We start from the raw sequence: 15,195 nt of genomic DNA, 5'->3' as shown, positions 1-15,195 counted from the left end.
GACATACAGACAGACAAGATCAATCAGAGTGCTCAGGGTAATGGGAATGTGTAGTTGATGGCCTGAGGCATCGGTGCTCCCACTAATCTCCTAGAGAGGATAGGTATAGGGGGGGGGAAGTGAGGGTAGAAGAGAACAGAGGGGAAGGAGAAGAATAGATAGCGATAGGGAATTAGTAAAGGGACGATGAAGAGACAAGAGAAGGGGGAGAGAAAGAGGAGAAGAGGGAAAGGAAGAGTGAAGGTAAGGTTTAGTCTCGTTTCATCCCATACACTCACCCTCATATAGTCTACACCCCATACACTCACCCCATCATATAGTCTACACCCTAACACTACCCCACATATAGTCTACACCCCATACACTCACCCCATCATAGTTCACACCCATACACTCACCCCATCATATAGTCTACATCCCATACACTCACCCCACACACCACACCCCATACACTCACCCCTCATATAGTCACACCCCATACACTCACCCCATCATATAGTCTACACCCCATACACTCACCCCCCCCATATAGTCTACACCCCACACACTCACCCCATCATATAGTCTACACCCCATACACTCACCCCATCATATAGTCCACACCCCACACTCACCCCATCATATAGTCTACACCCCATACACTCACCCCATCATATAGTCTACACCCATCACCTACCCTCATATAGTCTACACCCCATACACTACCCTCATATAGTCTACACCATACACTCACCCTCATATAGTCTACACCCCATACACTCACCCCATCATAGTCTACACCCCACACACTCACCCCCCATATAGTCTACACCCCATACACTCACCCCTCATATAGTCTACACCCATACACTCACCCCCATATAGTCTACACCCCATACACTCACCCCCCATAGTCTACACCCCATACACTCACCCCCCATATAGTCTACACCCATACACTCACCCCTCATAGTCTACACCCCACACTCACCCCCATATAGTCTACACCCATACACTCACCCCCATATAGTCTACACCCCCATACACTACCCCCATATAGTCTACACCCCATACACTCACCCATCATATAGTCTACACCCCATACACTCACCCCATCATAGTCTACACCCATACCACCCCATCATATAGTCTACACCTACACACTCACCCCATCATATAGTCACACCCCACACACTCACCCCATCATAGTTGCTACACCCCATACACTCACCCCATCATATAGTCTACACCCACACACTCACCCCATCAAGGCTCACACCCCATACACTCACCCATCATATAGTCTACACCCCATACACTCACCCCATCATATAGTCTACACCCCATACACTCACCCCTCATATAGTCTACACCCCATACACTCACCCCATCATATAGTCTACACCCATACACTCACCCCCATATAGTCACACCCCATACACTCACCCCATCATATAGTCTACACCCCATACACCACTCCATCATAGTTCACACCCCATACACTCACCCCATCATATAGTCTACACCCCATACACTCACCCCATCATATAGTCTACACCCCATACACTCACCCCTCATATAGTCTACACCCCATACACTCACCCCCTCATAGTCTACACCCCATACACTCACCCCCATCATATAGTCTACACCCCATACACTCACCCCTCATATAGTCTACACCCCATACACTCACCCCATCATATAGCTCACCCCATACACTCACCCCATCATATAGTCTACACCCCATACACTCACCCCATCATATAGTCTACACCCCATACACTCACCCCATCATATAGTCTACACCCCATACCTCACCCACCATAATTACACACCCCTTGCTCACCCCCTCATATAGTCTACACCCTTACACTCCACCCATCATATAGTCTACACCCCATACACTCACCCCATCATATAGTCTACACCCCATACACTCACCCCATCATATAGTCTACACCCCATACACTCACCCCATCATATAGTCTACACCCCATACACTCACCCCATCAATGGTACTCAGGTACACAAACCATTTCGTGAAGTGCCTCAGTGACCCATCCCATGTTGGCGAGTTTACCCTTTGGCTGTGGGAGGGAGTGGAGGGTAGGAAGGAACGGAGGGACAGGTGGAGGGAACGGAGGGTGGTGGAAGGGCAGGAGGGAGGGAGTAGGGTGGAAGGGTAGGGAGGGAAAGGTAGAAGGGCAGGAGGGAGGGAGTAGGGTGGAAGGGCAGGGAGGGAAAGGTAGAAGGGAAATAACAGCATACAAATGACCCTTCAGGATATACCAAGACTTAACCTCATCCATTGGTTATTCATTTATTTGTATATTTATTATATAATTCTTATTGTTTTTCATCTCTATATTTGTGTTGTTTATTGTCTTATTTATTTATTTTGTTAGATCATGTTTTGTTTTTTTACTTATTTTTTTTTACATTTACTCTTATTTAGTTTTTATTTGTTTATTTATTTATTGTTATTTATTTATTTATTTTATTTATATTTATGTTAGTTATTATAATTTAAATACACATATACATTTATTTATTCATATATCCATTTATCGGCATACACGCTGATTCAGTTCCTAATTAATTACTTGGGGTTCATATTAAGTCTTCTCCACGACCCATTAATATTAGGTAATGAAACTTGGTGCAGTGAATATATTAGTGCAGGAATTATTAACACAACTTACCTACAATTGTTTATGGTCGCCAATTTAAATGTTAAAGTTGGTGGGTTCAGTGATGCAGTTGGTGTGGTGGTGGGTGGAGGTGGGTGGTGGTGGGTGAGCCGTGAAGGATGTTGGTGGGTGAAGATGGGTGATGGTGGTGGGTGGAGATGGTTGTAGATGATTATAGGTGGAGGTCTAATGGTTATAGATGGTTGTAGGTGGATATTAAGTGTTGTAGAGGGAGGTTATATTGTCATTGGTGGAGAGAGAGAGAGAGCAGTAAGTTAATACCAACACAACATAGTCAACACAGGAGAGACAATTAAGCCCGCTGGAGCCCTCTGCTACTCGATATTGTCAAGGAGGTAAATAAATACCTCCAGTGTCTCTACGTCAACACGCTGTATTTACTACTCGGAAAAGATACGTGAGTTATCTACTTTGTAACTCATTTTGATATTCAGTGAGATAAGTTGAGTTATTTAATTATCTACTTTTTTATTCATGATTCAGTGAGTTATGTGAGTTACTCTTAAAAGCGTCTGTGTGAGTTATCCTTAAGAACAGTTGGGTGAGTTACTCTTAAAGGCGTCTGTGTGAGTTATCCTGAAGAACAGTTGGGTGAGTTACTCTTAAAAGCGTCTGTGTGAGTTATCCTTAAGAACAGTTGTGTGAGTTACTCTTATAAGCGTCTGTGTGAGTTATCCTTAAGAACAGTTGTGTGAGTTACTCTTAAAGGCGTCTGTGTGAGTTATCCTTAAGAACAGTTGTGTGAGTTACTCTTATAAGCGTCTGTGTGAGTTATATACTTCATAAATACCTACTTCACGAGTCTCTTGGATCTCTACAGTGAATGTGAGTTACCAAACAAGTTTATAAATCCGTTTTTTGTTTTAATGTTCGTAAAGTTACAATCAACGATTTAGATATTTAAGGTAATTTTTTATTGCTTTTACCCCAGACTTTTTTTTTAGTAGTGTTTTTGTCACCGCCTCACAGATATTGTGTGTTTGTGTGTGTGTTTGTGTGTTTGCGTGTGTGTGTGTGTGTGTGTGTGTGTGTGTGTGTGTGTGTGTGTGTGTGTGTGTGTGTACATACTTGACAGTAAGAAACACAGTTGTCAACATTGGTCCAGCAGTCATTAGGGAGAACATAGTGTTATCCCTCACCGTGGAGTAATCCAATAATCGACTCTGGTAATGTAGTGCGTTAGTTCACCTCCCTATTACGGCGTGTTATGGCCAATTACGTCCCGTTGTAACCCAATTTGTCTTGCTTTTGAATATTGTCGTCGGCTATAGACCTTAGTGTGCCATTCTATAACCTCCTCCCGTTTTCTGTGTTCTCTTCCCTTTTCTGTGAATCAAATTTTTATGTTCTTAGATTTTTTCGCGATATGCTCCAATTTTGTGTAACTTACCTTTCTTTAAATCAAGGCCTTTTTTTTCAGCCACATAATTTTTTCTTGTTCTATCCATTGGTGTTATCCTCTCTTGTTTACTCTGATTCTCTCTTATTTATACTATCCCTATTTTCTGTCTCCTATTATCTGTGCGTCATTATTTATAGTTTCCCGTTTTCTTGACATTCTTTACCCCGCTTTGTATCTTTATTGCATCAGTACAGCCTTTGTCATTCCCTGGATTTAATTATGTATTTTTCCGTGAATTCTCAAAACATTTATTCAATCTCATTAAAAAATTCTGACCCAATTTTGTTTAACTTATGAGCTTTTGTTATGACCAACTTTACCCTTCTGTGCGATGCTGTGACCTCAGGTGACTTTATGACCTCGCTCCACCGCTGTGCTCCTTATGGCATGATGGCACATTGTGAGTGTTACTTGTGTATTGTCTTATTTATTTCGTCCTCCTGGTCTACTTTGAGTTATACAGGAGTTGCCACTCCGTAGTACACAGAGCCAACCAGGTGTTAGGTGGTGGTAGTCTTAAAAGTCTTGTTTTACTGAGGGTGTAGGTGTGAGTTGGAACACACGGGGTTAGGTGGTACACATGGGATGTGGTTGTAAGGTGGTACACACGTAGTGTAAGTGTACATATGGGCTGTAGAGGCAGGTTAGTAGTGGGTTACACTAGAAGGTTGATCGCCACTTTAAACTGTAAATGTTTATTGACCCAGAAAATTACAGATTACAATACTACTGTAATGTACTATAATACATGGCGGAGCCTTGTGAGAGCTGTAACTCTTGAAGTGGCAGCTAAAAAAGTCTTAGTTTGTATTACAAGGTTCTGTTAGTCATGCACCTATTCGTCCTGTATGTGTTCAATCCTACATCCGGGTAATGGTACACACACACACCAGGGAGGAGCGTGTTCGTTGAAATTCCTTCGCGGAAGTGGAGCTTGAGCCATCACCCCTTAATAGCTGCGGCACAATAATGAAAAACTCCACAGCCACTCCCCCAGCCATCAGGGCAAGCATGCATAAAGTAAACATTACCCGGCACGTTCATGGATGAATGTATCTGGATTACATCGCGCGTTCGTGGATGAATTTGGATTGCCCACTGACTACATGTGTTGGTCGTCTAGTGCTGCCGTTCGTATATTAGGATTATTGAGGTTCTTTAGTTATTTTATTTAATATACTGGATAATTATAGAGCTTTATCTTGACGGTATAATAAAAAGAAAAAAAATATGATGAAGGGAATGAGGAGGAAATAAGTTATATATACAGGATTTGTCTGCCATGGCCGCCATTTTTCTAAGTAATAAAAAAACAATAAACCTTTATGGCAGAAGAAACAGCCGAGATAATCACCTTTATATCAGCCTTGTGTTATCTCTCCAGCAATCATTTCTAACTAAAAGAAGAAGCAATAAATGGTCTAACACCTGTAATTAGAAACCGTTCATAGGAAGAAAAAACATTAAGGTGGCAGAAAATGTCAAGAGAATAAAGTTTATATTACTTTTGGGTTGTGTGTTGTTGTTGTTAATGGCGTAGAATGAAGAGGGACGTTGAATGTGTAGTTTAGTGGCGTGTGTATAGGGTGAATATTGTATGCCGTGTTTAGTATGGTGCTGGGTGTGTGGAGGGAGTCTGTAGGGTGTGGTGTGTGGTGTGTGGGAGTTGTGGTGTGTGGGGGTTGTGGTGTGTGGGGGTTGTGGTGTGTGTAGGGAGTGGTTGTGGGGGGTGTGGGGGTTGTGGTGTGTGGGAAGTTGTGGTGTGTGGGGGGTGTTTGTTGTGATTGCTTGGTTTGTGTGGACTGATTGTATTGTGTATTAGGTGGGTGAGTGTGGGTGACTTCCTTGAATGTTACTCTCTCTCTCTCTCTCTCTCTCTCTCTCTCTCTCTCTCTCTCTCTCTCTCTCTCATTTTCAACACCACTTACGATTTGAAACTTAGTATAAAGTTGCACACACACACACACACAGGATAGATAGATAGATAGATAGGATATGGTATGCATGTATACATATAAAAATGAGTTAATAATTTAACCTAACTCTTCCTCTAATTGTTTTCAACATATAATGAATCATACCCAACGTCTCTGGGAGTATAATGAATCATACACAGGGATGTTTTCTACCTCTACTACATCATACACACTGGTAGAGGCAGGATGATACGTCCGTCAATTTCTGGGCAGATTTAATAAAGTGGTCCCCGCACGTCGCAGTAAGTTGGAACGAGTTGGAGACTTGTTCCAAACGGGTCAGATTTGTACCCATGAGTTAATTACCTCTCGAGGGTAGAGAGGTAATAATGGCTAGATATAGACACTGGTAAATATATATTAGATGGATAAAGAGACCTGTTGATAGATGGATTGGCAAGGAGAAAATGTTAATGGATTGATAGATAAAAATATAAAATAATTGGTAAAATGGCTCGCTAATGAATCAATTAACCCCTTTTAACATCCATTATTTATCCATTTTTCTAGTGTTTATTATTTAACGGTCTCTCCTTCGTCGGGTTTTCGTTATTCCACAGTTGTAACACAAGGCAGTGGCAATTTGCATACTGCTGTGTAACTCTACAAGGGTTTAATGTTATCTGGTGACAGTGGAAGCTAGTGATTACAAATCAAGTTTCCTCTCTCTCTCTCTCTCTCTCTCTCTCTCTCTCTCTCTCTCTCTCTCTCTCTCTCTCTCTCTCTCTCATCACCAGTCTATATTATTCTCTTCCTTCTCGCTCCTCATTTATTCTGTCTTTCTCTTTTTTTGCCTCTCCTTTCTCTTATTCTCTTTGTTTCATATCTCTCTCTCTTTCTTCCCATCAACATTATCTCTCTCCGCACCACACACACACACACACACACACACACACACACACACACACAAACACACGTACACGCAAACAATCCAACATAAACAAAACATACAATCTTAATCAACTACATACAAACAACAAACAGAAAGACAGACAGACAGACAGACAGACAGACACACAGACAGACAGACAGACAGACACACAGACAGACAGACAGACAGACAGACAGACAGACAGACAGACTATTAAGACATTATTATTCTCTCCAGTTTAATCTTTCATTTATTGAATACAATTAAGAGGTAGGAACCCAGGTATTTCCCCCGACTCTAGTATAATTAGCTGAGACTAATTGCCAAGGTTCTTTTCATTTGGCCTAATTAGCTTGTTTTGAGGGAATTAGGTCATATTTACAGTAATTTGTCAGTTTTAATTGAAGGATGTATTGGTAAATGAGGGAAGAGGAGGAACTGGGAATAAAGATGGGAATGAGGGTGTTTAGAGATGTATTGGTAAATGAGGGAAGAGAAGGAACTGTGAATAAAGATGGGAACGAGGGAGTATATTTAGGTTTAATAAGGAATAGTATTGATAAATGAGGGAAGAGGAGGAAATGGGAATAGAGTTAGGAGTTATAAAGCAAAACTCATGGTAAATATACGGGAAGAGTAGGGAATACAAATAAAAGTGGAATAATGAAAGTGATGAAATAATTGGAAGAGAAAGGTGGAAGTTATCGTTTATATAATTGATACGATGACAGGGAATAGGAAAAAAAGGTGATAAAAGTGTAAGTAATGGGTAATAGGAGAAGGAATTGGTGATAAAGATGGAAATAATGGATTATGTAGTTTATGGGATGATACGAAGAAGAGAAAATGATAATAAAATTGGAAGTAATGGGTAATGAAAAACTGACAAGAAGATGGGAAGAGGAGAAGATGGGAAGAGGAGAAGATGGGAAGAGGAGAAGATAGTAAGAACGAAGAACTAGTGATAAATTGCAATGGGATGTATAGGCGGTGGGAGTAAAGATGAAGGTATAGATGATAATTGGTAATGAAAATAGCGAGAAGTAGAGGAATAAAGGGAAGAAGATTAATGTAACAATAATTATTCTCTTATCTATCTATCTATCTATCTATCTATCTATCTATCTATCTATCTATCTATCTATCTATCCTCTCTGCCTGTCTATTGGTATCTCAGTCTGCCTTCACCTCAGCCCCTTCCCCTTTCACCCTTTTCCACACACCCTCCCCTCACATACCCTTTCCCTCACACCCCCTTCCCCTCACACACTCTCCCCTTACATACCCTTTCCCTCACCCCCCCTTCCCCTCACCCCCTCCCCTTCCTTCCCTCACACCCCCTTTCCCTTCACCCCCTCACCTTCCCTCACCCCTCTTCCTTCCCTCCACCCCTTCCCTTCACCCCCCTCCTTTCATCTTCCTTAAATCCCTCATACTCACTTCCCCTCCCCATCACTTTTCTACCCTCAAACCCTCACACCCCCTTCCCTCCCTCACCCCCTCCCCTTCCTTCCTCACACCTCCCTCATCACCACCCCCCCCTGGTGTTGACACAAGGGTAAATGATAATACCTCAAAGGATGTCAATAGTGTACACACTTATGAAGGAATTCCTGAAACCACTTAACTCTGCAAATACACTTATGGCAGCTGATATTATTATTATTCCTGTTGTTGTTCGTCTTATTTCTTGGTGTTGCTGTTTCTGTTATTATCAGATTTTATTGTTATTATTATTTTAATTTTTGTTTTATTATTTTCGTGTTGTGTTCTGTTATTGTTGTTTTTGTTGTATATTTATTTTCATTCCCTTTTTCAATTCTCGACTTTTTTATTTGTATGCGCCAATTTCTCATCTTTTCGCTGCTTAATGTGTTTTTTTTTTTTACATTTTCATTAAGTACGTCACTGCCAGCACAGGGCCGCTCTTGTAATGGAGACGAGGCGAGGCGGATTTATTCTCAATTTGCTCTCAAATATGATGTGGAAACGACCATATGAGGAGGAGAAATTACCTGTCTTGTAATTTTCCCATTTTCTTACTTTGATGATTTCTTTTCTCTCTCTCTCGCCTTTTCTGAACTCATTTTCATAATGAATTGCGTTGATCATGATGCATGGCAGGATTACACAGGAATTTATATTGGATGTAGCTGGCAATATGAGGTGGATTCTTCCGGATTCTCACGGATTCTCGTGGATTCTCAACAGGACGTGATATTATGCAAAGTGCTGCATAATTCAATTTCCATGGCCCTTATATGTTCCTATAAGCAATTTCAAGCTCTTATCAGATAATTTAGAGTCGTTTTCTCGACAATGTCAATTTAGAAACTATGCACACGAGTGTTTTATGCGAGCCAGCTTTAAACGATACCTTTTATCCTCTTCTCAGCGATGTAGAGGGGTGATGTTGAAGTGGCTGCTGTTACGTAAATTGTTTGTCTGTCCGTCTGAGTTTTGTTCAGTTATCATGATGAAACTTGGGTGTAAATCAGTATAATAATGAAGGGATCCACATTGTTGTATAAGATACTGTAAATTTACTGTTATTTATGTTACCAGCGGCCGCCTCCTGTCATAAAGGTCACTTAGTCCTGCCGAGGCTGCCCCTAGTTCACCCACCTGTAATTGGTTACTAACTTCACTGTTGGGGAAGTGAAGGCGTCTGGGTGTAATGCCTCCCTGTGTACTGAAGACTTAACATCCAGTGTACACAAACCTTATTGCTCTTAATATGATACACTGATGTTAGTATTGTTTCATCACCATGGCAACACGTTACAAACGCTCCATATTCCTCTCCGGGGTTGAAAAAAAAAAGAAGTGATATATCTTCATAAAAATGTGTATACAAATTAACATAGCGATAAAAATACGTCCTTTGATAAGAGCGACTCTCCAATATCAGTATCATGACGAGGCGGACAATATGCATGACTGCTTTCTTGTTTATTCTTTGCTTAACCTTTTTTAATATTATTATTGTCTATCTTTATTGAACCTTTTGTCCACCATTCCTGACCTGAGTGATAATGATTATTACTTGTGAGGATGTTTTTTTAAGGCGATATTAAACTTTAGGAAATTTAAAGCACTATTGGGGTATAATTATGTTTTAGAAATTATCTTCTACTACTACTACTGCAACTACTACTACTACTACTACTACTACTACTACTACTACTACTACTACTACTACTACTGCAACCACCACCACCACGCTACTATGATCACGCCAGGGACCCATCTTAACTCCCTCCCTCCCTCCCCCCTCCCCCCCTCCCCCCCCCTCCCCACCTCCCCCTCCTACACCCCAACACCCTAACAATCTGTAGGAGGACACTCAAGCCATCAGTGATAAAACTTAATGACCTGGCACCATTAGTCTCCGGATCTCTACGTAAAAAGTTTCGAAAGTTTAGTCACCTGTCATATGTGTTTTTTGATAATGGTAGATCAAGAATTTTAGAATTTGTAGGTAGTTTAATAGTGGTTGTAGGTAGTTTAATAGTGGTTGTAGTTAGTTTAATAGTGGTTGTAGGTTGTTTAATAGTGGTTGTAGGTTGTTTAATAGTGGTTGGAGGTAGTTTATTAGTGGTTGTAGGTTGTTTAATAGTGGTTGTAGGTTGTTTAATAGTGGTTGGAGGTAGTTTAATAGTGGTTGGAGGTAGTTTAATAGTGGTTGTAGGTTGTTTAATAGTGGTTGTAGGTTGTTTAATAGTGGTTGTAGGTTGTTTAATAGTGGTTGTAGGTTGTTTAATAGTGGTTGGAGGTAGTTTAATAGTGGTTGTAGGTAGTTTAATAGTGGTGTTACTAGGTCGTTTATTTCTCTGCGTTTTCTTTTAGGGGGAACTCTTTTAGGAAATGGTAATTGGGAACGAAAAATTATATCAGGAATTAAGAATTGAAATTGTAACTAGGGATTAGGGTTTGTAATTGGGAACTGGAAATTTGAACTCGTAACTGGGAACTAGGAATTATAACTAGTAACTGGGAACTGGGTAAGTGTGAGAACTAATAACTGGGTATTAGAACTAGTAACTGAAAAAGAATAAATAGAAAAGTTAAGCTCGTAGATAAAAAAAAATAATCCACAACAGAAACAGGACATCATGGAGGGGAGACTCAACTAGATGCCTCTCCTACCCTTGTGTGTTGTGACAAGTGCTTCAATTAACCTTTACACTGACTTGACTCTGTTCACCCTCGTTGTCTTACTTCACTCACTGTCACAAGGTAGTTTATACATAATGTACAGTATAGCTCGAGAAGCTTTTCAACGTGTGATTATAATATTTACTTGAGTTTACATCATGTCACTTGCAGTAAGGTGAAGACTTTTCCTGACGTCCTCTGGTAGAAACAGTGCAGCAAGATTAGTGATTATACTGGTGAATGTATTAACTTTTGGGGGAATCTTTTTTGGCCCACCAGATAAGACCCTGGATATGTCTGTTGTAGAGGGTTTGTGGACATATTATCCCCTCCTCACCTCCTACCTATAAGTCATTGAAATATTGAGCCATTTCGTTCTATAGACATAGTTTACTGGCAGTAAGTAACAAGTGAAATACCAAATTACAACAACTTCTCGGTGTTTTGTCTGAAATTTACAGGAATGAAGACCTTTCGAAGCCGAGCAACGGACGTTAAGTAAGCAGCCGCGTGACTCATTGGTGGATTTTTGTCGTTACATTAAATTTTTCGGTGATTTATGCATGTGTGAAAACGTTGATAACCTGTCAGAAATGTTCAGTGATGAAAGTCACTGGTAGCCAGAATAAGTGGGAGGGAAGAATGAATTATTTTATCATGGCGGGAGTCTCATTTTTTTTTCACAGAATGCTTTAACCGGCTTAATAAATGCTTTTATCTAACACTGGTTTTTGTTTTTACAGGTCCAGACTTCAGCACAAGGTAAGTGCACATTGTGTCAGATTTGCAAACGTAACATATTTCTATAACGAGGCGCAGTTTGAAATATGCACATCTAAAGTTATAAATAATCCCAGAAATTGAAAATCCACTAATATTCAGTGTTACTTTGAATTTAAAAAAAAAGAAAATAAATTAAATTAATAAACGTAGCGATCTTATTCATAAATTCACATTGTAAAAAATCGTTGATTCCTGAGCTTGCTTTGTCCGGGAGCATATTTATTTTATTATATAGCCTGTACAGTATATTAATAAACCCTGCTGACCCACCAGCACCACCTGGCGGTGGTAACGTCGGGCACTGAGATAAACCAAGGCTTATAACAATGGTGGCTCTTAACGTCTTGTTCGATAAGATTACGTTCGTTTAAGTTAGGTTACAATGTCCAGGTCTAATCAAAAGTATAACTAAACAATGTGGTTTTTGGAGGTCGTGTAGCGATTGTTCTTTACATGGAGGTAAGGTTCATGTGTTGTAGTAAGATGTAGACGCATGTTTCTCGTGTGTAGAGGAACACATGTAGGGCTATTTCTTCCTGTACACCACATATTTTAAACGAAGGCCAAAGTCATACTTTCGATGGAACACGTACAAATTCTCATGTAATATTTATGTTTAATTTATGTGCAAAATTTATATCAGATAAAGGTGAGGGTCATGTATGTATTACAGTACAACATATGTAACTTTTTTCAGGCGAAGATAATGTGCATGTAATTTCGTGTTTAATGCGCCATAGAAAGAATATAATACTCATTTTACTTCGCCAATCCTTCTGAAAAAATTACAGGTTTTTATATATATTTTAATTTTCTAACTCTATGCCATAAAAAATATAAAGGGGTTCTAAACTTGGTTTCTGGGCTGTTTTACTTGCACGGTGTCAACGGAATTGTGTACGGAAAGGTTATAGTTTCTTCTGCGGTGGAATTGAAATCATGAGGTAGAGTGGAAGGGTGAGGGGGAGGGAAAAGCGGGGGGGGGGGGTTAGGGAGAGGGAAGGTGGGATTGGAGTGAAGGACAATTTAATGGGAGAGAATTATTGCATGGATCTGGTATTAACGAATTCTAAATACATTGGTATTAATGAACTATACATACATTGGTATTAATGAACGCTACATACATTGGTATTAACGGAATTCTACTCTAAATACATTGGTATTAATGAACTATACATACATTGGTATTAATGAACGCTACATACATTGGTATTAACGGACTCTACGTACATTGGTATTAACGAACTCTACTCTACATACATTGGTATTAACGGACTCTACGTACATTGGTATTAACAAATTCTACATATATTGGTATTAACGGACTCTACGTACATTGGTATTAACGGACTCTACATACATTGGTATTAACGGACTCTACATACATAGGTATTAACGGACTATACATACATTGGTGTTAATGAACCAACAGTTAACACCCCGCCGCTCCCATCACCAACGCTAAATCGTCCAGAGAGTAAAAAATAGTGTTCAGTTCCTCCCGTATCCCGCCGTCTTATGGTCCCCCTCAGGCCTATTAGAATCTACATATACACTATTGAACCCCTTATAATGAGTCGATCCTGTAATAATGGAGGGTTGTGAGGGGTAGGAGGATAAGGGAGGATCCTATTGGTGATTGGTGGAGCGTGGCAAATGGTGGGCGGGTCTAGCCGAAGCTTTTAACTCATTACTCATTAATTGACCAACGAAGAAAAAAACCTTTGTGAACCATTATGGTGCCCTCAAGGCTAGGATGGTGCTGGTGTCTTGAAGGATTATGGTGTGGTGAAGGATGGTGGTGTGGTGAAGGATGGTGGTGTGGTGTAGAATGGTGGTGGTGTGGGATGGTGCTGGTGTCTTGAAGGATTATGGTGTGGTGAAGGATGGTGTGTGTTGAAGGATGGTGGAGTGGTGTAGAATGGTGGTGTGGTGTAGGATGGTGCTGGTGTCTTGAAGGATTATGGTGTGGTGAAGGATGGCGGTGTGTTGAAGGATGGCTGTGTTCAGGATGGTGGTCTTTGTACTCCAGGATGTTGAGAAATGCATTATGCCGGAGGATAGAGGGGAAATACGCCATTTTATTATGAAGTGTATTAGGAAATTACATGACCCGTCATTATGGTTGAGATATACTATACACTGTGCGGCAAGGTGTAGGGTGTAGGCAGGGTGTAGTTAAACGCCCGCGGCAACAGTCTGAGAGCCACCATGTTTATTTACGAGTGACGTCACATCACTTTGTTTACGTTCAAACCGGGGTAAAAAATACAACAATAACACCACCCGCAACAAAGTTTCATATTTTTGCCATTAATTTTTCCCTGGGATTTATAGTTGTATTTTTAGCTTTTTAATTAATTTATTATTATTATTATTATTATTATTATTATTATTATTATTATTATTATTATTATTATTATTATTATTATTAATATTATTATTATTATTATTATTATTATTATTATTATTATTATTATTATTATTGTTATTATTATTATTATTATTATTATTATTATTATTATTATTATTATTATTATTATTATTATTATTATTATTATTATTATTATTATTATTATTAATACGCTCTTCAAGGCAGCTTATAGTGTGTACAGAGAATATAATATATAGGCAATAGGAACTAGGGGTAATATATAATCACAACGTCCGGCTGGGACCGCTACGGGCCCGTCTGCTGCAGGAAGAAGCCTGGCCCAGGACCATCTGGTGGACGGTTACCAGAACGCTCCTCGACCTGGTGCTGGGCACGAACCTTTACTGTACCAGCCCAAGCTTTAGGTAGACGAACTGAAGGACCCTTCATTATCTCCTGTACTACGTGAGGGTGTCGTTATGTCCACCTACAGTGAGGTGTGCCCTCTTGCTCCCCTGGCTGGGTCTCTCATGATGTATATGGCCAACCACATTTTTTGGAGCCGATCTGTCCTTTAACTCTGGAGCCTGAACTTTTCTCACCTGAGGATTCTGTGTACCGGGTGTCACCTGGTTTGTTTTTTTATGGTCAACTTATTCTCTATGTTGGTGACTACACTATATCATCGCCATTTAACCTTCTGTACTATCACATTTAAGTAGGTGTCGACACCGTGAGACCAGTGTAAGAGGTGGAGAGGGAAGTGGTAAGGTACTGTATGGCTTCCGGCAGTCTTCCCCCTCCACCTTTGTTCCAGCCAAACTTAAAAGGTTAACGCCCAGGAGCACACCCCAAAGACTCCTTAGTCTGCACACAGTTTCGGCTCAGTTGGTTTCATGCTTTTGGAGTTATGGCGCTGACTGACTGACACACAG

At 40.3% G+C, this 15,195-nt stretch overlaps 1 protein-coding gene across 1 annotated transcript in view; it reads right to left on the bottom strand.

Annotated features, from left to right (window-relative positions):
* The window catches only part of LOC121856783 (cell wall protein DAN4-like), a 95,592-nt gene that overhangs the window by 1,162 nt on the left and 79,235 nt on the right, over positions 1-15,195 (bottom strand). The window lies entirely within an intron of this gene.

This window comes from Homarus americanus, unplaced genomic scaffold, assembly GCF_018991925.1.
Source record: "Homarus americanus isolate GMGI-L3 unplaced genomic scaffold, GMGI_Hamer_2.0 scaffold31440, whole genome shotgun sequence".
NCBI lineage: Eukaryota > Metazoa > Arthropoda > Malacostraca > Decapoda > Nephropidae > Homarus > Homarus americanus.
This window is presented reverse-complemented; position numbering and strand designations above follow the sequence as displayed.